This window comes from Rhinoderma darwinii, chromosome 5 (genome assembly GCF_050947455.1).
Source record: "Rhinoderma darwinii isolate aRhiDar2 chromosome 5, aRhiDar2.hap1, whole genome shotgun sequence".
Classification (NCBI taxonomy): domain Eukaryota; kingdom Metazoa; phylum Chordata; class Amphibia; order Anura; family Rhinodermatidae; genus Rhinoderma; species Rhinoderma darwinii.
The window spans coordinates 178,038,356-178,065,696 of NC_134691.1; the positions used below are offsets into that span (position 1 = coordinate 178,038,356).

General features: G+C 43.6%; 1 pseudogene; it reads left to right on the top strand.

The window, feature by feature from the left end:
• Positions 1-1,492: 1,492 nt before the first annotated feature.
• LOC142652527 (uncharacterized) lies at positions 1,493-2,911 on the top strand (annotated as a pseudogene).
• Positions 2,912-27,341: the final 24,430 nt, after the last annotated feature.

The window sequence follows — 27,341 nt, forward strand, 5'->3', positions numbered from 1 at the left end:
GATTTTACTACAGATCAATCCTGTGTCGTACAAGCTTCGACTGCCTCCTACCCTCAAGATCCCATAACTCCATCCACGTCTCCTTGCTAAAACCAGTGTTTCTGAACCGCTACTCCAGTACTCCTAGTTTCGCAGTGGCTCCTGGTGGTTCATCCGGAACTTTCGAAGTGAGGGAGATCCTGGCCACCAAGAAAGTAGGAGGCAGGACGTTTTACCTGGTGGAATGGAGGGGATTTGGTCCAGAGGAGAGGTCTGGGGAGCCAAAGGAGAACATCGATGCCCCTGTCCTCGTGAAGAAGTTTCATTTCCGCTCTGGTCCCAAGAAGAGGGGGTGTAAGAGGGGGGATACTGTTACGTCTATGGCCAGGGTTGTCGTTCTGACTTACCCTGTGACGATCCCGGCCAGTGACGTCTCTCTTCTCGGCGTCCGCTCCCTCCAGGGAGACGCCGACACTCTCTTCCGGCTCCTCTGACTGTGTCCCGCAGGGCGCGCGTGCCCGCGCGTGCACGGCCTTAAAGGGCCAGTGCGCGTCCAGCTGCCTAACATCAATTATCAGCCCAAATGGCCGCTGGACTATAATAAGGGATCCTGCCCACTGGTTCCTTGCCTGAGCGTTGTTGTATACCCTAGTTTGTCTTGCTAAAGGTCTCCCAGTGTTTTCCAGTTCCCAGTGTTACCCGTTCCTGCTGCCTGTACCCTGTATCCCGTGCTATAGTACCTGCTGTGAAAGTCAAGTTGTGTCTTCCCGCTGCATCCGCGGCGTCACCTGCTGTGAAAGTCAAGTTGTGTCTTCCTGCGGCATCCGCGGCGCCACCTGCTGTGAAAGTCAAGTCGTGCTCCTGCTACTGTCTACATTGCCTCAGGTACCCGTTCTGAACTATAGACATTGTTTTGTACCTTGTTGGCCAGCTGCTACCCCGCTACGCGGTACGGCCCAGTGGGTCTACACCCCGCACCGTGACACTCGGCTTGAAGATCAATGATTGTGACAAGCGACCGCAAGAGCTGAAGAAGCACCTCAAGCGACTGATCATTGGGTTCGAGCACAAGGTGCAATAAATATTGTTTCTCGACGAACATCTTGGGATTGCATGAACAAACCTGCTATGTAAAACGACCCAACAATTGAATATGATCTGCACGACTTGGTCAATATTGGAAACATGGATATGACCTGTGAACATTGTGAAGCGCAGAAGTGGAAGTCAGAGCCACCTGGCATGTGCTGCTCTGCTGGCAAGGTTCAACTACCCCCACTTACTGCACCACCAGAACCACTCAAGTCACTGATGATCGTGAACACTCCCCAAACCAAGCACTTTCAGGGAAATTTGAGGCGCTACAACTCTTGCTTTCTGATGACTTTGTTTGGTGTGAATGAAATTCGAGAGGCTTCATGCCCACCATCAAATTCAGGGACAAGTTTGCCATCGACTTGGATCGCTCCTTCCATTGCCCAATGAACCACCAAAGTTTCTGCAGATTTATTTCATGGGCGATGAAAAGCAACGACAGAGCAACGTCCCTGGAACTCAGGCTGACATTTTGCTGGATCTGCAGCAGATGCTTCACGAACATCACTGTTATGTTGAGATATTCAAGAGTTCTTTGGAAATGATGACTTTGGATAACTACAAAGTGGTCATCAAGGCTGACCGAAGGCCAGCAGGAGAGAATGAGCGGCGATACAACGCACCAACTGTCAATGTAGTTGCTGTCGTCATCGTTGGGGAATTTGAAAATCGGGATATTGTGCTGCAGAAGCGTGATAATCAACTACAGAGAGTTTCTGAAACCCATCAATCATATGACGCACTTCAGTATCCACTGATCTTTTGGCAAGGCGAAGACGGATACGATATTCAAATCTTCCAAACAAATCCAAGAACCGGAAATGTTACTGCCGGGAAAATTGTTTTGTGCATAGCCTTCTACGCCTATCGAATTATGATGAGGGCGAGCCATTCAAATCACCTCTTGATGTGCCGAAATCTTTTCAATCAGTTTTTGGTTGATATGGATGGCAAAAATGAGGTTTGCCTCACACACATATACTGATCTGGCTGAAGGAGAAGATCCGACCAAATCATATTGATTCTGTCATTAGTGTAGAGAAATGCACAAGAAGATCAAAAGCTATTCAACATCATCTTGAAGAACATGGTCCATGGACCATGTGGAAGCCTGAATCCAAGCTCCCCATGCATGAAAGATAGCTTCTGTACAAAGAGATTCCCTAGACAGCTGATCCATGAAACTCAGTCTGGACATGATGGTTATCCACTTTATCGCAGAAGAAATGTGGGAGAAGGCGGGTTCACTGCATTAATGAAGATGAAGATTGGCAATAGTTACCAGGATATCGAGGTCGACAACAGATGGATTGTACCCTACGCGCCATTTCTTTCCAAGACCTTTCAATCTCACGTCAATGATGAATATTGCAACTCAGTTAAGGCGATCAAGTACATCTGCAAAAATGTCAACAAAGGAGCGGATCAAGCAGCATTTGGCTTGGAAAGACAAGGAAGAAAAACTGATGAAATCAATCGCCAAGAAAGTCAAGAAAGAACAATTGATGAAATTGATCGCTTTCAAACTGGACATTACATCAGTAGCAACGAGGCTGTATGGCGAATTTTGGACTTTCCAATTCACGACCGCTATCCGACGGTAGTTCATCTCAACGTCCACTTGGAAAATGGACAGAGAGTCTTCTTCACCGAGGAAACTGCTGCACAACAAGTTTTGCAGCCCAAAGTCACCACGCTGACAGCATTCTTCAAGCTTTGCCAACAAGATGACTTTGCAACAACACTCCTATACTGCGATGTTCCAAAGAATTATACGTATTTACAAAAAACTGTTACCAGCAGAAAAATTCCTTTTAATCCAACTGCCAATGACTAAATAAATGGATAAATAAATAAACAAATTTTATTGTGCTTCTGTAAAGCAAAAAGACTGACTACACTGAATGATTAAAATAAGTAACATCACCTCCGTTTAAGGTATAAACTAGCTGTGCACATTAGACCATGTGTATATGTATCCGCGGCTGCAGACCAGCGAGTCAAACAGATGACATATGTGGAGAGCTACGGAGGTACATATTAGATTAAAATGTTAGGTATCATAGCCCCCCCGACATGTTTCGCTGTGCTAGACAGCGTCCTCAGGGGTTCAGAGGCTTAATGCTATTATACGTGGAATAAATCTACAAGAGTTTTCAAGCGAAGAGCCCAAGGAGCACCAGTTGAAGGTCATGTTGGAATCAAGTCAAGTGATGCTCTTGGCAGAGTCTACACAGTGCACCCAAACAACCATGAGTGCTTCTTCCTCCGGTTGCTTCTTCACACAGTAGCAGGCCCGACATAGCTTGTTAGCCTCAAGACTGTTGGCGACCATGTTTGTACAACCTATCGGCAAGCATGTCAAGAAAGGGCACTACTTGGGAGTGATTCTCATTAGGACAAGACTTTAGAGAAAGCAGCAACCTGCCAATTACCAGCAAGCTTACGAAACCTATTTGCTGTCATACTCACGATGTGTGGACCATCCAAGCCACTTGAACTGTGGGAAAAGTACAAAGAGCACCTCTCGAAAGATGTTCTTCAGCAAGCACGATGGCAAAAACCGGGACTCCAATTGGACAGCTGTACTCCGCAAATGTTCAACATGTCATTGATCCTACTTGAAGAAAAGACCCTCTGTAAAGGATCTGCCAGGCACTACGTCTGGGTATACTCCCAGGATTAATCAGTCGACACCTGAGGCCAGACCTCTGAGACTGACACCTGCTCCCACCAATCAGGGTGGCAGGCTCAGGAGTGGGAGAGCCTATCGCGGCCTGGTCAGTCAGAGTTAGCTCCGCCCCCTGTCCATTTATACCTGCCGTTTTCTCTTCCTCCTTGCTTGTTATTCTTCTTGGATTCCTGGCCCCACTGCTGCCTTGCTCCAGCCTGCTTCTGCCGTGCTTCTGCCTTGCTTCAGTTCCGTTTATCCTGCGTTGCTCTGCCCCTGGCTTGCTTCTGCTCCGTGCTCCCGTTTGTATACTCCACTACTTCCTGATCCTGACTGGCTCATTCACCGCTCCGTTTCCTCGCGGCGTTCCGTGGGCTACTGTATTCCCTTGCATGTTCCCTGTTTGTCTCCCTTGCACTTAGACAGCGTAGGGACCGCCGCCAAGTTGTACCCCGTCGCCTAGGGCGGGTCGTTGCAAGTAGGCAGGGACAGGGCGGTGGGTAGATTAGGGCTCACTTGTTCCCTTCACCTCCTTCCTGCCATTACACCCTCATGATGGTTAGAAAAAGACTTGACCAACTGGGACTTCCCACGATGGAAAGGAACAACGACAAAAGACTTGGACGGGAATTGCTTCGAGAAAGAAGCTTTGACATGTACGCTCTGGAGAGTTATGTTGCAACAAAATAAACTCTTTTGGTTGCTGACCAAACGACGGCGTACAATCAGATCATGGACATGGTTGTGAAAAACACCGGTGGTATTGTCTTCTTGGATGCTCCTGTGGAACAGGAAAGACGATTGTCATAAACCTGTTGTTGGCAAAAATCCGACAACAATTCAGTAATGCTCTGGCTGTTGCTTCCTCATGCATTGCGGCAACATTGCTTGATGGTGGCAGAACTGCCCATTCAGTGTTCAAATTACCGCTCAACTTGATTCAAGATGCGTCTCCTGTTTGTAACATCAGCAAAGGTACTGGTGTGGCAAATGTCATGCAAGAATGTTTGATGACTGTCTGGGATAAATGCACGATAGCACACAAGTTGGTGCTTGAAGCTCTGGATCGAACTCTGCAGGAATTGCGTGGAAACAATACAGTCATGGGAGGTGTCGTCTTGGTGTTGGCCGGTGATTTCCGTCAGACGTTGCCTATTGTTCCAAAGGGAACACCAGCAGACGTATTGAAAGCTTGCTTGAAGCAGTCAGTGTTGTGGAGGCATGTGAAGAAGATGAGTCGGACTACCAATATGCGAGTTCATCTGCATGCAGATGCCACAGCTGGTGAGTTTGCCAGCAGATTACTCAATCTGGGGAATGGAGATGCTCAAGTTGACAATGGGACGGATCTGATCAGCTTCCATGATGATTTCGCAAATTTTCCCAAGTCGGTGGAAGAGCTTACAAACAGTGTCTTTCCCAACATCGTCTTCAACTACAGATATCATGAATGGCTATGTCAACAGGCAATACTGGCTCCAAAGAAGGATTCTGTCAACGCCATCAATCAGCAAATTCAAATGACTCTGCCAGGTCAAGAAAAGCTGTACAAGTCCACCGACACAGTTATTGACCCTGATCAGGCGGTGTACTATCCGACATAATTTCTCAACTCTCTAGAGCCGCCTGGCTTACCTGCCCATCGATTGATGTTGAAGGGGGCTCACCTATCATGCTGTTGAGAAACATTGACGCCCTGAAACTTTGCAACGGGACGAGGCTGTGTGTCAAGGAGTTGATGGATCACGTCATCGAGGCCACCATACTAACAGGATGTGCCAAGGGGGAAGTTGTCTTTATTCCTCTCGCTCCAAATGATGTTCCTTTTGAGTTCAAGCGGCAACAGTTCCCAGTACGCCTAGCCTTCGCAATGACAATTAACAAGGCTCAAGGTCAATCCCTGAAAGTGGCAGGAATACACCTTCAAAGTCCCTGTTTTTCCCATGGGCAACTTTATGTTGCTTGCTCCAGAGTCGGCACTGGAAAGAATCTCTACATCTTGGCACCGGATCAAAAGACAAAAAACATTGTTTACAAGAAAGCGTTCGAATAGAAACATGCAGTCGTAAATCAACACTATATAAATCTGTAATGAATATATTGCTTCATTTCATTTCTTTTATGCTTCCAATAACATTATTCACACTCTCTAGCAATTAAATTCATATCGAGAGGTAGCAATTAAATTCATACTGAGAGGTATTTAAATAGTGAGCTTTTAGGCTGGGTTCACACGTGGCGGAATTGCACTTGAATTCCGCTGCGGACACTCCGCAGCGTTAATCCGCAGCGGAGCCGTTTCTCCATTGACTTCCACTTTAATTTAGAAGTGTTAGTTTAGACGTTGAGTAAAATTCCGCTGCGGAGCATAGGCTGCGGAGCGGAATTTGGTGTCCGCAGCATGCTCTGTCTGTTGCGGAGCAGTGGCGGACTGGTTGCGGACTCATGGCGGAATTTCTCCATTGACTTCAATGGAGATTCTAAATTCCGCAATGAAGTCCGCAGCTGTCATGCACATGTTATGTGTGCTGCGGATGCGTCTTGCTTTTTTGCCATGACATTTCTTCATTCTGGCTGGACCTATGTATTTCTAGGTCTACAGCCAGACTGAGGAAGTCAATGGGGCTCCCAGAATTACGGGAGCGTTGCTAGGAGACGTCAGTATATAGTCACTGTCCAGGGTGCTGAAAGAGTTAAGCGATCGGCAGTAACTGTTTCTGCACCCTGGACAGTGACTACCGATCCCAATATACAGCAACCTGTAAAAAAATAGAATTTCATACTTACCGAGAACTCCCTGCTTCTGTCTCCAGTCCGGCTTCCCAGGATGACGTTTCAGTCTTAGTGACGGCTGCAGCCAATCACAGGCTGCAGCGGTCACATGGACTGCCGCGTCATCCAGGGAGGTAGGGCTGGATGCCGAAAGAGGGACGCGTCACCAAGACAACGGCCGGTAAGTATGAAAGTCGTTTACTTTCACTAGGGAAAGTGCTGTCCCTTCTCTCTATCCTGCACTGATAGAGAGAAGGGAAGCACTTTTCCCGCAGTCCGCAGCAGCTAGTCCGCATCAATTTACTGCACATTTTGGGCAGATCCGCAGCCGTAATCCGCAACCCGGATTAGGTGCGGCATTGATGCGGACAGTTGCGAAGAAATTCCGCCATGTGGGGGCATGCCCTTACTCTATCTATACCGTAAGTCAACCTCCCGAGTAACGCCGGGTATAAAAGCTAGTACTTGCTAAATGCTAATTATTCAGTTCTTTTTTAACATTTACTCTATGAACATATGAACATTGCCTCATGCTCATTATGAAAGAAGTAATGCATATAACCACCTTATCACCTTAACTTTACATTTATTTTTTTTAAAAATTCACTACTAAAAACTTTATTTCACTTCTTTTTACACTTTTTATTAGTCCACCTAGGGGGCTTGAACCACCGATCGTTAGATAGCTGGTACAATATACTGCGGTACTAATGTATTGCAGTATATAATCATTTTTACAGGCAAATGTATATATATTTAACATAACTATTTCCTTTTGAATAAAATAATATTATGCTACAGATGGTTTTAGTAATATTAAGTTGATCGGAAAATGACATTTAATGTAGATAATTGTATATTTATCCACATAGGTCACAACTCCAATTGCTAGTATTAAATGGAATCAAATTGGGTAAAATTGACATGGAATTGGACTTGTGGATATTAAAGGGAATCTATCACCAGGTCTATGCTGTATAAAGTAGTGCCACACCCCTTTATTCCAAGGCTGTATCACTCACTTGTCAGCATTCAGTAGTTTTTGTAAAAAAAAAAAATTCTCCAGCTTGTATTCATAAGCTAATTCTGGCTCCGCCCACCAAATACTGATTGACAGCTTCTTTCCCATAGTTTGCATGAGGAGAAAGCTGCCACTCAGCGGATTGTGGGCGAGGCTAGCGGCAGCTCATGCATATCGAGGACTACTGAGTACGAGCACATCATTGAGAGGACTCCTGGCTCGACTGCAGGAGATAAACAGCAATGTTCCCATGTGTCAGAGCCTGAGCCTTCTGGGACCTCCTCTTGAACCTTGGTGGACCAGTCTGACCTTGAAACAACCCAGCCCCAAATCAACTAAATGAGAGGCTTACCTTTTTAAATACTAGTGACTAGAGATGAGCGAACCGGGACAACCGAACCCGGTTTCGGTCCGAACTTCTGGAAAAGTTCGGTTCGCAGCGAATCCGAACTTCACCGGGTTCGGCCGAACCCGTTTTGACCGAACCCGGTCAAAAATATGATACAAATCGGCAGCCACTTATCTCTATCAATCACTGATAGAGAAAAGAGGCTGCTGATTAAAAATAAAATAAAAAGCATTTCATACGTACCTGGTCGTTGTCTTGGTGACGAGTCCCTCTTCTTCCTCCAGTCCGACCTTCTTTTCTGACGCGGCAGCCTGTGATTGGCTGCAGAGGCCTCTGCAGCCTGTGATTGGCTGCAGAGGCCTCTACAGCCCGTGATTGGCTGCAGCGCTCACATGGACTGCATCGTCATCAAGGAATGTCGGGCCGGATGTCGCGATGGACGCGTCACAAAGGCAATGGCCAGGAGACCGGACTGGAGGAAGCAGGGAGTCCCGGTAAGTATGAACGTCTTTTTTTTTTTTACAGGTACTCTATATTGTGATCGGTAGTCACTGTCCAGGGTGCTGAAACAGTTACTGCCGATCAGTTAACTCTTTCAGCACCCTGGAGAGTGACTATTTACTGACGTCGCCTAGCAACGCTGCCGTAATGATGGGTGCACACATGTAGCCACCCGTCATTACGGGGCCTCATGCACACGACCGTAAAAACACCCATTATTACGGGTCGTAATTACGACCCGAAATAGCGGGCCCATAGACTTCTGTTAGCCACGGGTACCTTCCCGTTTTCTCACGAGAAGGTGCCCGTGCCGTTAAAAAGAAAGAACATGTTCTATTTTTTTATTTTACGGGCCGTGCTCGTAATTATGGCTCGTAATTACGAGCACGGCCGGCCACGGCCAGCCGGCCGCTTTTGCGAGCCGTGCTGTCATTATAAGGGTATGTTCACACGACAGCGTCCGTTACGGCTGAAATTGCGGGGATGTTTCCGCCTGAAAACATCCCCGTAATTTCAGCCGTTACGGCATGTGCAGGCGCTTGAACGCCGCGTCCATTACGGACGTAATTGGCGCTGCTATTCATTGGAGTCAATGAATAACGGCTCCAATTACGGCCAAAGAAGTGACAGGTCACTTCCTTGACGCGGGTGTGTTCACACGCACTAATTACGGACATAATTCGGGCGTTTTTGCCCCGAATTACGCCCGAAAATAGCGCCTCGATAGCGCTGACAAACATCTGCCCATTGAAAGCAATGGGCAGACGTTTGTCTGTTCACACGAGGCGTATATTTACGCGCCGCTGTCAAATGACGGTGCGTAAATAGACGCCCGCGTCAAAGAAGTGACCGGTCACTTCTTTGGCCGTAATTGGAGCCGTTATTCATTGACTCCAATGAATAGCAGCGCCAATTACGTCCGTAATGGACGTGGCGTTCAAGCGCCTGCACATGCCGTTACGGCTGAAATTACGGGGATGTTTTCAGGCGGAAACATCCCCGTAATTTCAGCCGTTACGGACGCTGTCGTGTGAACATACCCTAATTATAGCAGCACGGCCCGTAAAATAGAAAAATAGAACATGTTCTATTTTTTTAACGGCACGGGCACCTTCCCGTGAGAAAACGGGAAGGTACCCGTGGGTAACAGAAGTCTATGAGCCCGTTATTGCGGGTCGTAATTACGACCCGCAATAACGGGTGTTTTTACGGTCGTGTGCATAATGGGAGCACGGCTTGGAAAAACGACCGGCTGCCTGTGGCCGGCCGTGCTCATCTCCTGAAATACTCTGTGCTGCCTTAAACTCTGTGGACAGGTCAGGATCCTGTTTCTTTTAAATGCTGCTGGGGAACCCGCTCGATCCACTATATAAGGCTGCGCTACAGTGCAGCATTTAAAAGAAACAGGATCCTGACCTGTCCACAGAGTTTAAGGCAGCACAGAGTATTTCAGGAGATGAGCGTGCAGATTCAGTGCTGCTGTGAACTCTGCTCTTACCATTACATAGCTCTCAGTCTCTTACCTCTCCTCCACTACTGTCCTCAATAACACCTTCATGATTGGTAAATCACCACGTAACGGTAAGAGCAGAGTTCACAGCAGCACAGAGTATTTCAGGAGATGAGCGTGCAGATCTTGTGCGTGGTGGTGACTTGCCAATCATGTGAAGGTGTTCTTGAGGACAGGAGTGGAGGAGAGGTAACAGATTGAGAGCTACGTAATGGTAAGAGCAGAGTTCACAGCAGCACAGAATATTTCAGGAGAGGAGCGTGCAGATTCTGTGCTGCTATGAACTCTGCTCTTACCATTACGTAGCTCAGTCTGTTACCTCTCCTCCACTCCTGTCCTCAATAACACCTTCACATGATTGGCAAGTCACCACCCCACACAAGATCCGCACGCTCATCTCCTGAAATACTCTGTGCTGCTGTGAACTCTGCTCTTACCATTACGTGGTGACTTGCCAATCATGTGAAGGTGTTCTTGAAGACAGGAGTGGAGGAGAGGTAACAGACTGAGAGCTACATAATGGTAAGAGCAGAGTTCACAGCAGCACAGAATATTTCAGGAGAGGAGCGTGCAGATTCTGTGCTGTTGTGAACTCTGCTCTTACCATTACGCAGCTCAGTCTGTTACCTCTCCTCCACTCCTGTCCTCAATAACACCTTCACATGATTGTCAAGTCACCACCCCGCACAAGATCCACACGCTCATCTCCTGAAATACTCTGTGCTGCTGTGAACTCTGCTCTTACCATTAGGTGGTGACTTGCCAGTCATGTGAAGGTGTTCTTGAGGACAGGAGTGGAGGAGAGGTAACAGACTGAGAGCTACGTAATGGTAAGAGCAGAGTTCACAGCAGCACTGAATCTTCACGCTCATCTCCTGAAATACTCTGTGCTGCCTTAAACTCTATGGACAGGTCAGGATCCTGTTTCTTTTAAATGCTGCACTATAGCGCAGCCTTATATAGTGGATCGAGCGGGTTCCCCAGCAGCATTTAAAAGAAACAGTGTGTGTGTTTGGGTATGTGTCTTTGTCTGTTTTTGTTTTTTATATGTGTATATGTGTGTTTATGTGTGTTTGTGTATATATGGGTGTGTTTGTGTATATGTGTTTGTGTATATGTTTGTGTATATGTGTGTGTATATATGGGTGTATGTGTATATGTTTGTGTGTAGATGTTTGTGTGTGTGTTTTTGTATATGTGTGTGTTTCTGTATATGTGTGTATATGGGTGTGTGTTTATGTGTGTGTTTGTGTATATATGGGTGTGTTTGTGTATATGTGTTTGTGTATATGTGTGTGTATATATGGGTGTATTTGTGTATATGTTTGTGTGTGTGTGTTTTTGTATATGTTTGTGTATATGTGTGTATATGGGTGTGTGTTTATGTGTGTGTGTTTGTGTATATATGGGTGTGTTTGTTTATATGTGTGTATTTGTGTATATGTGTGTTTGTGTATATGTGTGTGTTTGTGTATGGTTGTTTGTTTGTGTGTGCGTGTATATATGTGTGTAGGTGAGTAGAAGTATTGGTATTGTTCACATTGATAACTGTTTTTTTATGTTGTTGCAGATTTTGATGTACCGATTGGACTACATCTTCAATTCGTTGGACTACTGCGTAGATCTACGTTTTTTCACATTTTAATAAAATGGTTAACGAGGGTTTTGTTGGGGATTTCTTATTTCAATAAAAAAGAATTGTCTTTGTGTTTTTTTTAAAACTTTATTAGTGCCTAGATAATGGCAGTTGGCTGATTGACAGCGTCCATTATTAAGGCGGTACTTAGTGTTAGCCGGTGCAGAGGCTAGCACTAACCACCCATTATTACCCCGGTACCCACCACCACCAGGGGTGCCGGGAAGAGCTTGGTACGATCCAGCACCCGACCATCTGTTGTGATGGTCGGGTACTGGGGCAGCCGTAGGCTGGTATTATGAGGCTGGGAAGGGCCAAAATCAGTGGACCTTCCCACCCTTGTAATGCTAGGCTGCTGCTGCTGTGTTGTATCGGGCTGGTTATAAAAATGGGGGGGACCCCACGTCGTTTTTTTTTTTGAATTTAACAAATTTAACAATAGACGTTGGGTCCCCCACATTTTTAATAACCAGCCATATACAAGGTCGCAGCAGTCTGGCATTACATGGGTGGGAAGGGCCACTGGTTTTGTCCATTCCCAGGCTATTAACACTGTGTTGTATGTGGCTGGTCATGATAAATTGGGTGGAACCCCATGTCTTTTTTAAAAAAAATAAAAAAATAAAAAATAATGAAAAAAAATGACGTGGGGACCCCCCCACTTTTATAACCAGCCAGATACAACACAGCAGCAGCAGCCTAGCATTACAAGGGTGGGAAGGTCCACTGTTTTTGGCCCTTCCCAGCCTCATAATACCAGCCTGCGGCCGCCCCAGAGCCCGACCATCACAACAGATGGTCGGGTACTGGATCGTACCTGGCTCTTCCCGGCACCCCTGGTGGTGGTGGGTACCGGGGTAATAATGGTGGTTAGTGTTAGCCTCTGCACCGGCTAACACTAAGCCTCGCCTTAGTAATGGATGTTGTCACTCAGACAGCGGCCATTACTAAAGTGGTAGCAATAAAATTTGAAAAGCAAAAGACAAAGATATAGATTAAATATTTTATTGAAATAAAGCACCCCCAACACAACCCTCATTAACCATTTTATTGTAGAAAAAAAACCGTCATCGAAGTAGTCCTCGAAACCGACGTAGTCCAAACACCAAACCTGTAAAAAAAATAAAAATGAAATAAAACATGTCGTAGGCTTAGATTCAGTGTAATCTGTGATACTGACTGTTATACCATGTATAGAAGCCTGCCGCGAAGTTGACTTAGATACAGGGCGCCGGCAGACAGTATCATACATGGCCATACAGACATATATACAAACAAACATACATGCAAACATACATACATATGTACAAACATACATACAAACATACAAGCATGCACATATATACATGCAAACATACACACATATATACATACATACATACGAAACTATCATACATACATGCATACAAACACACATGAAAACATACATACATACATACAAACAAACATGCAAAGATACATACATACATATATACAAGCATGCACAAATATACATGCAAACATAAATACATGCAAAAATAATTACATACATTCACATATATATAAACATACATGCAAACATACATGCAAAAATAAAAACATGCAAACATACATACATACATGACAACATACATACATACATACATACATACATGCAAACATACATACATACATGCAAATATACATACAAACATGCACATATATACATACATGCCAACATACATGCAAACATACATGCACATATATACATACATACATGACAACATACATACATGACAACATACATACATACATACATACATGCAAACATACATTCATGCAAACATACATACATACATGCAAATATATGCATGCAAATATACATACAAACATGCACATATATACATACATGCCAACATACATGCAAACATACATGCACATATATACATACATACATACATACATGACAACATATATACATGCAAACATACATACATGCAAACATACATACAAACATACATTCATGCAAACATACATACATACATGCAAATATATACATGCAAATATACATACACACATGCACATATATACATACATGACAACATACATACATGCAAACATACATACATGCAAACATACACACATGCAAACATACATACATACATGCAAATATATACATGCAAATATACATACAAACATGCACATATATACATACATGCCAACATACATGCAAACATACATGCACATATATATATATATATACATACATGACAACATACATACATACATACATACATACATACATGGCAACATACATACATGACAACATACATGCAAACATACATTCATGCAAACATACATACATGCAAACATACATACATACATACATACATACATACAAACATACATTCATGCAAACATACATACATGCAAACATACATACATGCAAATATATACATGCAAATATACATACACACATGCACATATATACATACATGCCAACATACATGCAAGCATACATGCACATATATACATACATACATACATGACAACATACATACATGCCAACATACATACATACATACATACATACATGACAACATACATACATGACAACATGCATGCAAAAATACATACATGCAAACATACACACATGCAAACATACATACAAATATACATACAAACATGCACATATATACATACATGCCAACATACATGCAAACATACATGCACATATATACATACATACATACATGACAACATACATACATGCCAACATACATACATACATACATACATACATGACAACATACATACATGCCAAAAAAAAAAAATAATACGTTCATACTTACTTTCCTCCTGTCCGGCCTCCAGCGATGACGTTTCATCCATGTCGCCACTGCAGCCTGTGATTGGCTGCAGAGGCGGTCACGTGGGATGAAGCGTCATCCTGACGTGCGTGACCGCCACTACAGCCTGTGATTGGCTGCAGCGGCGAAAGGGATGAAACGTCATCGCTGGTGGCCGGACAGGAGGAAAGTAAGTACGAACGTATTATTTTTATTTTTTTATTACATTAAAATTTTATTTTCCGCGCGCCGAGCATGTACTGTCAAGGTTGCTGAAAGAGTTAGTGCAGCCCATTAACTCTATCAGCACCCTGGACAGTAGCATGCTCGGCGCACGGAAGTGACAGGTTCGGTCCGAACTAGTTCGGTCCGAATCGAACTTTTTTGTGAAATTCGGCGAACTAGCCGAACCAAACTTTTGAAAAGTTCGCTCATCTCTACTAGTGACCTTCAAATCTTTCTTCTTTTTTTAAATACAGATATCAACAGAAATTAAATACCCCCCATTAAAGCTTTCACATACCACCCTCTGGCAAGAGAGGGAAGATAACAAATAACTAAATATAAATATTCTACATCAATTTATTTGAAGTTTGGTTGTTCAGTCGTAAGAAATTGATGTCCTACCCTCAGTATAGGCCTTCAATATCTGATCGGTCGGGGTCTGACTTCTGGCACCACCGCCGCTGTAATGCTGTGAACCGCCGGTACGAGTGTGTTGGCGATTTACAGTGTGAGCAGTAAAGGAAATGAAGGGGAAGCAGTGCTTGAACAAGCGCTGCAGCCCCCGCAAAACAGCTGATCCTTAGGATTGGCCATCAATTTCTTTGGACTGGACAACCCCTTTAATAAGACAAGACATTGTTCCTGAATTTTCACAAATTCCTTTGAATTTCCTCTCTGCGTGAATATGCATTTTTCATATATATAAATTTTATCTATATTAAAAAGCCATCCATCAATCTTTGGGTTGTTTATTTTTTCCTGTATCTAGCAATAACAAGTCTGCTAAAAAAAAAGGTTTATCAATTAAAATGTTTCTCATTAGGGTATGTTCACACGGAGATATTTGCTCTGCCTGCACGCCGTTCGCCGCATTTTTCACATTTTTTGCTCGCACCCATTGAGCGCCACGGGCAAAAAGGCCACAAAATACGCTTTCTCTGCCTCCCATTGATGTCAATGGGAGGTCAGAGATGTAAACGCCCAAAGATAGGGCATGTCGCTTCTCTTTCCTGCAAGCATTTTTTTTCCGCTCGCGGGAATAAAATGCCTCCGCCTCCCATTGAAATCAATGGGAGGCATTTTCTGACGTTTTTTGGCGCATTTTCCAACACGGTTTCCACGTCAAAAAACTTGTAAAAAAACTCGGTGTGAACTGGGCCTTAGAAGATAGACTGCAGCCTGGTTCCACCCCAGAATTCAATCACTTGGACCAAAAGTGAGATTACATTTTATAATTTCTTTTATTTTACTAATCACAAATATTTCTTGAGAGAGGGACAGGACCAAAACATGTGTACTGTTCCCACTGCTTCCTACTCACACCTCGGGCAAACTGCCCTATCATTGCCCATCCTCTTCAACCTCACAGGTATGGTGCAGTACAGGCGGGTAATTAAAAGAAATTGTAATATACAAAGCTTAATATGAAGGGAGACATTTTTGACCGTTTTCACCGTGTTGATCCAAAAAGCAAATGTTATACTTCCGAAATATTTCTACCACTTAAGATGACGAACATTAGCTGTCCCTTTATTTTCATACCCAAACATTATTTTATGTATTTTCAAAGCTAACCCCTTAGTGTTTCGCATTTTTAATAATTCAATAAATTAAAAAGGTTCCATAATGGGGGGCATGGCTGCAACGACGGTGGGTGAAGACGGGCCTTGAGAGAGCTCTGCCACGCTAGACTCTCATCGCCTGCCACCCTACCTCTTTATACATTTGGAGGCACAAGTACCTACTTGACTGTGTTTCCCTATTCCTAAGGAAAACATAGACCCTGGGATGGCACGAATTGGAGCTCCTGGCGAGTTGCGGCCAAGCAGGGAGACCGGATCTCCGGCCTCAATTTTGCAGTGGCGGCCCGCCGATTCCCATCGCAGGGGGCCCGGCTTCCACAGATATATATATATATATATATATATATATATATATATCAAGAAGAAATTCTGCAGCACTCCAATATAAGCAAAAATAAAGTGATTTATTCGTTTCTGTCCAGCCTTAGGACTTTTCCTAAGGCTGGACAGAAACGTTGCAACTTTGCATTGATTGAACAAATCACTTTATTTTTGCTTATATTGGATTGCTGCGGAATTTCTTCTTGATATACTACATAATCCTTGGATCAGGTTTGTCTGCTGTGCACCCGACACTATAGTGGGATTTGCTACAGAGTGCTGCTGCTTTCTATCGATATATATATATATATATATATATATATATATATATATATATATATATGATAGGGGTAGCTGGGAGAAATCAACAGAATCAAGTTGAAAATGTATACGTATATTTAACCCAAGCCTCCTTTGTAGCCTTAATGCCCTTGAAAAGTATGGGTAACGGAACATTATTTGTTACCCCTGGCAGGTTCAGTAAAGATAGAGCCCGGTGCCCAATACAGTTTTCTTCAATTTGTACCCAAGCTTTGCGGGGTCTGTCTGTCCACCAATGTTTTGCCTGATCTAGGAGTGCAGCCAGATAGTATTTCTTGAGGTCTGAAACTCCCATAACACCCACTCTCCATCCTTTAGTCATTATGCAATAGTGTGTTCTAGGGCGGTGCCCCGGCCAGATAAGGGACGAGATTGCCCGTTGTATTGTTTTAAAAAATGACAGCGCGGATCAGTATGGCTATTGTACGAAAAAAAGTATAAGATAGGCGGCAGCACCATCATTTTAAACACTGCAATTCTACCGACCCATGAAAGCTGCACCTTAGAGTATGTATCTAGTTTCTTAGGTAGGGATTGCAGCAGTGGCCTGAAGTTCTCTCGGTATAGAGCAGAGCTCGGGGATGTCAATTTAATACCTAAATATCTAATACATTTCGTAACACAAATCAAGGTCACGCAGGGATGGCCAAATTTAAAATTTGGGATTTTTTGTCATTAACTCTATAATAGGATAGAGCCCCAAAGTTACACAATTCTGCATATACCGAGGTTAGAGAAAAATGAGGATTGGATAAAATTATAATGACATCATCAGCATGTATGCCAATTTTGTGCTCTATTTTCCTATCAGTAGTCCATGTTCATCTCTATTCACCCTAATAGCTTCCGCCAATAATTAAAGCAAATATGAGTGGTGAGAGGGGGCAACTTTGACGGGTACCATTAGTAATCATAAATGGTTGTGACATATACCCAGACCAAAGTACCCTACCTGAGGGGTAGGAATATAAAGCCATAATGACTGTTTTTATATATCCAGAGAGTTCAAACATCTGAAGAGCTGCCTCTAAGTATCCTCAATGGACTCTATCAAACGCCTTCTCCGCATCTAAGGCAAAAAGCAGGGAAGACGTTTGAGAGGTTTCAGCATTTTGTATTAAATTTAAAATTCTGCGTGTACCATCTGGAGCTTGTCTGTTCGCTACAAACATCTCCTCCACTCCTGTCCTCTATAAGGGCATGACCACACATGGCGGAATTCCTCCGCAACTGTCCGCATCAATGCCGCACCTAATCCGGGTTGCGGATTACGGCTGCGGATCTGCACAAAATGTGCAGCAAATTGATGCGGACTAGCTGCTGCGGACTGCGGGAAAAGTGCTTCCCTTCTCCCTATCAGTGCAGGATAGAGAGAAGGGACAGCACTTTCCCTAGTGAAAGTAAAAGAAATTCATACTTACCGCCCGTTGTCTTTATGACGCGTCCCTCCTTCGGCATCCAGCCCGACCTCCCTGGATGACGCGCCAGTCCATGTGACCGCTGCAGCCTGTGCTTGGCCTGTGATTGGCTGCAGCCGTCACTTACACTGAAACGTCATCCTGGGAGGCCGGACTGGAGACAGAAACAGGGAGTTCTCGGTAAGTATGAACTTATATGTTTTTTTACAGATACATGTATATTGAGATCGGTAGTCACTGTCCCGGGTGCAGAAACAGTTACTGCCGATCGCTTAACTCTTTCAGCACCCTGGACAGTGACTATTTACTGACGTCTCCTAGCAACGCTCCCGTCATTACGGGAGCCCCATTGACTTCCTCAGTCTGGCTGTAGACCTAGAAATACATAGGTCCAGCCAGAATGAAGAAATGTCAAGTAAAAAAAGCAAGACGCATCCGCAGCACACATGACATGTGCATGACAGCTGCGGACTTCATTGCGGAACTTTGAATCTCCATTGAAGTCAATGGAGAAATTCCGCCATGAGTCCGCCACTGCTCCGCAACAGACAGAGCATGCTGCGGACACCAAATTCCGCTCCGCAGCCTATGCTCCGCAGCGGAATTGTACGCATCGTGTAAACGAACACTGCTAAATTAAAGTGAAAGTCAATGTAGAAACGGCTCCGCTGCGGATTAACGCTGCGGAGTGTCCGCAGCGGAATTTAAGTGCAATTCCGCCATGTGTGAACCCGCCCTAACACGTTCACATGATTGGCAAGTCACCACCACGCACAAGATCCGCACGCTCATCTCCTGAAATACTCTGTGTTGCTGTGAACTCTGCTCTTACCATTACGTGGTGACTTGCCAATCATGTGAAGGTGTTCTTGAGGACAGGAGTGGAGGAGAGGTAACAGACTGAGAGCTACGTAATGGTAAGAGCAGAGTTCACAGCAGCACTGAATCTGCACGCTCATCTCCTGAAATACTCTGTGCTGCCTTAAACTCTGTGGACAGGTCAGGATCCTGTTTCTTTTAAATGCTGCACTGTAGCGTAGCCTTATATAGTGGATCGAGCGGGTTCCCTAGCAGCATTTAAAAGAAACAGGATCCTGACCTGTCCACAGAGTTTAAGGCAGCACAGAGTATTTCAGGAGATGAGCACGGGCAGCCGTTCGTTTTTCCGAGCCGTGCTCCCATTATGCACACGACCGTAAAAACACCCGTTATTGCGGGTCGTAATTACGACCCGCAATAACGGGCTCATAGACTTCTGTTACCTACGGGTACCTTTCCGTTTTCTCACGGGAAGGTGCCCGTGCCGTTAAAAAAATAGAACATGTTCTATTTTTCTATTTTTCGGGCCGTGCTGCTATAATTATAATGACAGCACGGTTCGCAAAAGCGGCCGGCTGCCCGTGGCCGGCCGTGCTCGTAATTACGAGTCGTAATTACGAGCACGGCCCGTAAAATAAAAAAATAGAACATGTTCTATCTTTTTAACGGCACGGGCACCTTCCCGTGAGAAAACGGGAAGGTACCCGTGGCTAACAGAAGTCTATGGGCCCGCTATTTCTGGTTGTAATTACGACCCGTGATAACGGGTGTTTTTATGGTCGTGTGCATGAGGCCCCGTAATGACGGGTGGCTACATGTGTGCACCCGTCATTACGGCAGCGTTGCTAGGCGACGTCAGTAAGGGTATGTGCACACACACTAATTACGTCCGTAATTGACGGACGTATTTCGGCCGCAAGTATCGGACCGAACACAGTGCAGGGAGCCGGGCTCCTAGCATCATATTTATGTACGATGCTAGGAGTCCCTGCCTCTCCATGGAACTACTGTCCCGTACTGAAAACATGATTACAGTATGGGACAGTTGTCCTGCAGAGAGGCAGGGACTCCTAGCATCATACATAACTATGATGCTAGGAGCCCGGCTCCCTGCACTGTGTTCGGTCTGGCACTTGCGGCCGAAATACGTCCGTCAATTACGGACGTAATTAGTGTGTGTGTGCACATACCCTAAATAGTCACTGTCCAGGGTGCTGAAAGAGTTAACTGATCGGCAGTAACTGTTTCAGTACCCTGGACAGTGACTACCGATCACAGTACCTGTAAAAAAAAAGACGTTCATACTTACCGGGAACTCCCTGCTTCCTCCAGTCCGGTCTCCTGGCCGTTGCCTTGGTGACGCGTCCCTCTCGACATCCGGCCCGACATTCCTTGATGACGATGCAGCCCATGTGAGCGCTGCAGCCAATCACAGGCTGCCGCGGCCTCTGCAGCCAATCACAGGCTGCAGAGGCCTCTGCAGCCAATCACAGGCTGGCGCGTCAGAAAAGGTCGGACTGGAGGAAGAAGAGGGACTCGTCACCAAGACAACGACCGGGTACGTATGAAATGCTTTTTATTTTATTTTTAATCAGCAGCCTCTTTTCTCTATCAGTGATTGATAGAGATAAGTGGCTGCCGATTTGTATAATGTTTTTGACCGGGTTCGGTCAAAACGGGTTCGGCCGAACCCGGTGAAGTTCGGATTCGCTGCGAACCGAACTTTTCCGGAAGTTCGGACCGAAACCGGGTTCGGTTGTCCCGGTTCGCTCATCTCTAGCTATGGGCATAAAAATTGAGTTTGTATCTATGTAGTATTAACTTATGTACATGCATTAAAACTAGAGAAAACTCCAAGAGCAACGTCTAAAGCTCTTTAGAAATAGTAACAGATGGAAGCCATTTATTTAGCTTTTACAACTCCGCAATTTTGGAGATAAGACATGTAGATTCTGTATTACGCAATCTTTTAACGCAAGCTGCTGCTTGAAAAATAAGCCTCTCATAAAAGCTTTATGCGCATTCCAAACCGCAAAAATGTTCGGTGTGGAATGCACATTCAAGTCAAAATATTCCTGAAGGTTTGTTGCAAAATTAACAGAGTGTGTAGGATGATTCAACGCGGAATCGTCTAAACACCAGGAGAAAGTGGACTGTCGAGCGCGGAGAGTCTGATATGTCCACTGAGATAGGCGCGTGATCAGACCACGTAATCAGGCCAATCTTAAAGTTAAGATTGTAGTGTAGGATATATGTGTAGCTGAGAAAAATGTGTAGTCTTTTTTTGTGCCATGTAAACACCTCCATATGTCTAAATAAACTTCTTTGACAATTAAACCGTGAATCGATGAGGAAAGTCTGGTCCCAACTGAGGAGTCTAGATCTGAAAACATGACATCATTAAAGTCGCAACCAATTAATACCAGACCCTCCGACATCTTCCTAAGCTTCGCAAATATTTTTGATAAAAACTCATTTTGTTTAGTCTTTGGAGCATAAATGTTTACCAAAGTATACTTAACCTGGTTGAGTTAACATATAAGGATGAGATACCTTCATTGTGTATCAGAAAAAGTACGTACATAAGTAAATGGCACAGCAGAGTTGATGGCAATCATAACCCCTCTCTTTTTACTAGCCATTGATGATAGATATATATATATGGAAATTTTGGGTGTGTGACCTTAGGAATTTTATCGATGTGGAAATGAGTTTCATAGGTAAAAAGCACACCACAATTTAGCGTCAATGCCTCTTTCCACATAAGATGTCGCTTATAGGGACTGTTAAAACCCTTTACATTAATAGAAGATACGGTAATAGGCATCAAGGGTTTATAGAAACTTACAATTACTTTGCGTACGAGACCATATTTTATATAAAAGATTACAGCCTACAGTCTGAGAGTTATAGTCCTGATGAAAATATGGAACAGTGGCATACCCAGCATACAAATTAAATCTATAGAATAATGCACAAAAAGGCAAAACAAACACAAAGTAAAAAAAAGGAAAAGACAAAACTACAAAAATTCAGTTCAGCGATGAAACTAAGCTTTTTCTTCTATCAGGGTGGGTATTGAGCCCAAAAACAGTCAGCCCAACTATAGAAATAACTACAATAATTTGAGGGGGGCAGCAGGGTGAGACAGCTATAGCTAGGAAATCATTCACAGGTGGTTTCCTCATTTCCCTGCAATTTGCCAATCGTCAAGGACTTTCCTCAGTGCCCCTAGCGTAGTAGCGGGGAGGGAGAAATAAGGAGTAATGTTCCATTTATGCAACAGGGATAAGCCATGTTCTACAGAATCTACCATATGTACTGTTCCTCGACTGTTAATAGGCAGTTTAGTCGGAAATCCCCACTTGTATTTGATATCCACATTCTGATGCGCTCTGGTGACAGGAGCGAAAGAACGGCATGCTTGCAGGGTAGCACCTGGGAGGTCAGGAAACATTAAAATAGAGACAAACGGATCTGGGAAGGTAGCCATCTTACGGGCTGCTTGCAGCAGGTAATCTTTAATATTGTAAAAATGGACTCTGGCTAGGACATCCTTGGGCACATTTTCTGGCACAGATTTTGCTTTCGGAATCCGATGTGCCCTGTCTATAATGAACTCGACAGGGTTATCTGTAGGGAGCAGTATTTTAAACAAAGTACAGATGTAGCCATCTTTAACTTGACTCTGATAACTTGTTGTAGCGTGATATCACACAACAAAAGCCATTGAAAAGTCATTGAAAAAGTCAAGATAAGAGACCTAGCCATTGTTTATTTAATGTGTTAAAAGTCAAGGTAAAGAAGGCTACATCTGTATGCAAATATGTCATTATATCTGAGGGGGGATATCTTCAGGGATCCCCCTAAACTTGATATTGTTCCTAGGTGACCCGTCTTCCAGGTATATAACTTTATTTTTAAGCCATTTTAGCTCCTCCCTTGCGTTATGGGCATCAACTGATTCATTATGGGCAGCTGAGTAGTCACTCATTTCATTTTCCAAGAGTATAGTCCTATTCCTCAAGTCATCTATCTGCAGCTGTATCCCATGCCTTATCTTCCCTATGTCAGAGCAGAGGTGTTTTTGAAGAGATAACAACATGCCCTTTAAAGCTATTTCTGTGACCGGATTGTCCGTAAGGGATAATGTGTGGAGATCCCAATCAGACATAGGCGAGGGTCTGGGGTCAATAGCGCCATTTCCTATAGGAGAGGCAGGGGAGTTTCGTTCAGGCCCCTCCAAGGCAGTAGAACCTGGAGGTTCCCCTCTCTGTGTGCAGGTGGTAGACCAGGAGACGAGCGCGTGTCCTCCTGTGCGCGGTCTCTCGCGTGAGAGCTGTTGCTAACATCAACCTTTATGGATGGGGCCGCCGCAAAGAAATCAGTCAAGCGGTGCGAATCTGTTTTTCCCCCTTCCTCCTGGCCATTGCTGCAGGTCCAGGACACCAAAAGATCGCCAAAGAGCGAAGGCCATGTAAGTGTGGTGGAAAAAAAGGAATGCTGTTCGTGCTATTCCGGCTGTGAGCTGTGTGCTGTCGCAGTGTTGCAATGTTGCAATGTTGCCGCCACGTTGGGGCTGCTGGAAGAGCACCTTCACTCAGAAGCCATGCAGCAAGAGCAGCATCCTGATTGAGCTTTTTCATTGTAATATTTATATCCCTATAACATTCAGTATGTATAGATCAAAACCAAGTTTGGTTTCTCGTAAATATATTTTCATATGTTTTCTTTCTTTCTTATTCTGTGCCTACTAATGAACGGATACAATTTTATTCTAATTGAATAAAAAATACTTTGATTGTGAAACTTCATATAACCTTTAAAGATTACAACAAATCAATAATAATATATTATAACACAAAAAATACAATATTATTTGTATTTATATTATTATAATTATTATAGGTCAATAGGAAACAGATTGAAAAAAGTAATATCAAGTCTGTCATTGACTTTTTAATTAGTTTGGATTATTTGCAAAACAAAGAATAAACACAAAAAGATAGAATCCAGCCTTAGTGATTCTCAAAAAAAACAAAAAACATCATTCAAGGCCAGCTCCAGATTTATCTTGTTCCTTAGGCTGGGTTCACACAACCTATTTTCAGGCATAAACGAGGCGTATTATGCCTCGATTTACGCCTGAAAATAAGGCTCCAATACGTCGGCAAACATCTGCCCATTCATTTGAATGGGTTTGCCGACGTACAGTGCCGACGACCTATCATTTACGCGTCGTCGTTTGACAGCTGTCAAATGACGACGCGTAAAATGACTGCCTCGTCAAAGAAGTGCAGGACACTTCTTTGGACGTTTTTGGAGCCATTTTCTCATAGACTCCAATGAAAACAGCTCCAAAAACGGATGTAAAAAATGCTGTGAAAACGCCGCGAAAAACGCTGCGAAAAACGCGAGTTGCTCAAAAAACATCTGAAAATCAGGGGCTGTTTTCCCTTGAAAACAGCTCCGTATTTTCAGACGTTTTTGGTCACTACGTGTGCACATACCCGTAATTTCAGCCGTAACGGCATGTGCAGGCGCTTGAACGCCGCGTCCATTATGGACGTAATTGGTGCTGCTTTTCATTGGAGTCAATGAATAACGGCTCCAATTACGCCCCAAGAAGTGACAGGTCACTTCTTTGACGCGGGCGTCTATTTGACAGTGGCGCGTAAATATACGCCTCGTGTGAATAGACAAACGTCAGCCCATTACTTTCAATGGGCAGATGTTTGTCAACGCTATCAAGCCGCATTTTTCGGACGTAATTCTGGGCAAAAATGCCCGAATTATGTCCGTAATTAGTGTGTGTGAACATACCCTAAGAGAAAATTCACACGCAGCAGACTGAAAGATCCATTCCATACATACTGTATAAATGTTTTTGTTTTTTTTGCAGCATGTGATGGATTTCTGTATTTTGGTCAGTTTTTTGTTTTAGTATTTGTCAATCAAAGCCAGGAGTGGTTCCTACACATGGTGGAGTATTATATTTTTTTTCTGTTATGTTCCACTCCTGGAGGAATCGCCTAAAGTCTACACACTGACTGACCAGTATTCAATACTGTTTCATTTGGATTTTAGGATTGATACACAGCAGCTGCTCACTATCTCCTGCAAAGGGAAAAACAAGTCACGTTTTTATGCACGGAGCACTACAACACCAGGTGAGCACCGATACTTCACTAATAGTTTGATCACATCTAATGCCCTATGTAGCGCTTTTCATTTTATTTAAGGTTACTAACTCGTGACATCCTGGTTCCCAGTATGTCGGATGAATATATAGATTTCTTTTTTTTTGGCATATAGAAAACCTATCTCAAACACACTAAGGGTATGTTCACACGACAGCGTCCGTAACGGCTGAAATTACGGGGATGTTTTCAGGAGGAAACATCCCCGTAATTTCAGCCGTAACGACATGTGCAGGCGCTTGAACGCTGCGTCCATTACGGACGTAATTGGCGCTGCTTTTCATTGGAGTCAATGAATAACGGCTCCAATTACGCCCCAAGAAGTGACAGTTCACTTCTTTGACGCGGGCGTCCATTTACGCGCCGTCATTTGACAGCAGCGCGTAAATATACGCTTTCAATGGGCAGATATTTGTCAACGCTATCGAGCCGCATTTTCGGACGTAAATCGAGGTGGAAAACGCCCGAATTACGTCCATAAATAAGCCGTGTGAACATACCCTAACTATCAAATTACTGAAAGAAGTCCAAACCTCCAAAACTTTAAACATGGAATACTTCAGAAATAGCCAACCTATCTGAGAACAGATTGTAGCCCAATAAACTTCCAGCAATCTGTTCCCAACAGAAATGTTACCAACACCAAATGGAACATTGACAGAGTACATTGCAGTATAGACCAAAATAATTACTCAGTTATTCAACGAACTAGAAAATAATGTAAAAAAGCAAACAAAAACATCATATTGATGTTGTATTCCTATCCATATATTTCCAAGAGAACATCTCCCTAAGAGGACTCAGAATGAGTCCTCATTCAAAAAGGATGATATCTACACTAAAGAATGGGAGATCTTTATGGAGTTCTGCTCCAGAGGAATGATGCAGAGTTTGCAGAAAAAAAATATGTGTGCCCAACTAACCAAAAAAATAACAAATCTAATTGAAAACCTACAGTCATTCTCCAACCACCCAGATTTTTATTGCATCAACCCCTTCAGGACTGAACCTGTTTTGGCCTTCAGTACGAAGACGATTTTTCAAATCTGACGTGTCAATTTATGTGGTAATAACTTTGGAATGCTTTTACCTATCAAAGTGATTCTGTGAATGTTTTCTCGTGACATATTGTACTTTTTGTTAGTGAAAAAATGTGGTCGATAAATTCGATATTTATTTGTAAAAAACACCAAGATTTGGAGAAAATTTGCAAAAGTTAGCATTTATCTAAATTTTAATGTATCTGCTTGTAGAACAGATAGTAATACCACACAAAATAGTTACTAGTTTACATTTCCAATATGTCTACTTTATGTTTGCATTCATTTTTGAACATTCTTTTATTTTTCTAGGACGTTACAAGGCTAAGGGTATGTTCACACGTAGTCAACAAAAACGTCTGAAAATCCAGAGCTGTTTTCAAGGGAAAACAGACCCTGCTTTTCAGACGTTTTTTTACCAACTCGCATTTTTCGCGGCGTTTTCATGCCGTTTTCGCAGCGTTTTTTACGTCCATTTTTGGAGCTGTTTTCATTGGAGTCTATGAGAAAACAGCTCCAAAAACGTCCAAAGAAATGTCCTGCACTTCTTTTGACGAGGCTGTATTTTTACGCGTCGTCGTTTGACAGCTGTCAAACGACGACGCGTAAATAACAGGTTGTCTGCACAGTACGTCGGCAAACCCATTCAAATGAATGGGCAGATGTTTGCCGACGTATTGTAGCCCTATTTTCAGACGTAAAACGAGGCATAATACGCCTCGTATACGTCTGAAATTTGGCCGTGTGAACATACCCTTAGAACTTCAGCAGCAATTTCTCATATTTTAAAGAAAATTTCAAAAGGCTATGTTTTCAGGGACCAGTTCAGTTCTGAAGTGGCTTTGAGGGCCTTATATATTAGAAAGTCCGCATAAATCACCCCATTTTGAAAACTGCACCCCTCAAAGTATTCAAAACAGCATTCAGAAAGTGTTTTAACCCTTTAGACGTTTCACAGGAATTAAAGCAAAGTAGAGGTGAAATTTACAAATTTTATTTTTTTGACAAATTAATTTTTAATACATTTTTTTCTGTACCACAGAAGGTTTTACCCAAAAAATCCAACTCAATAT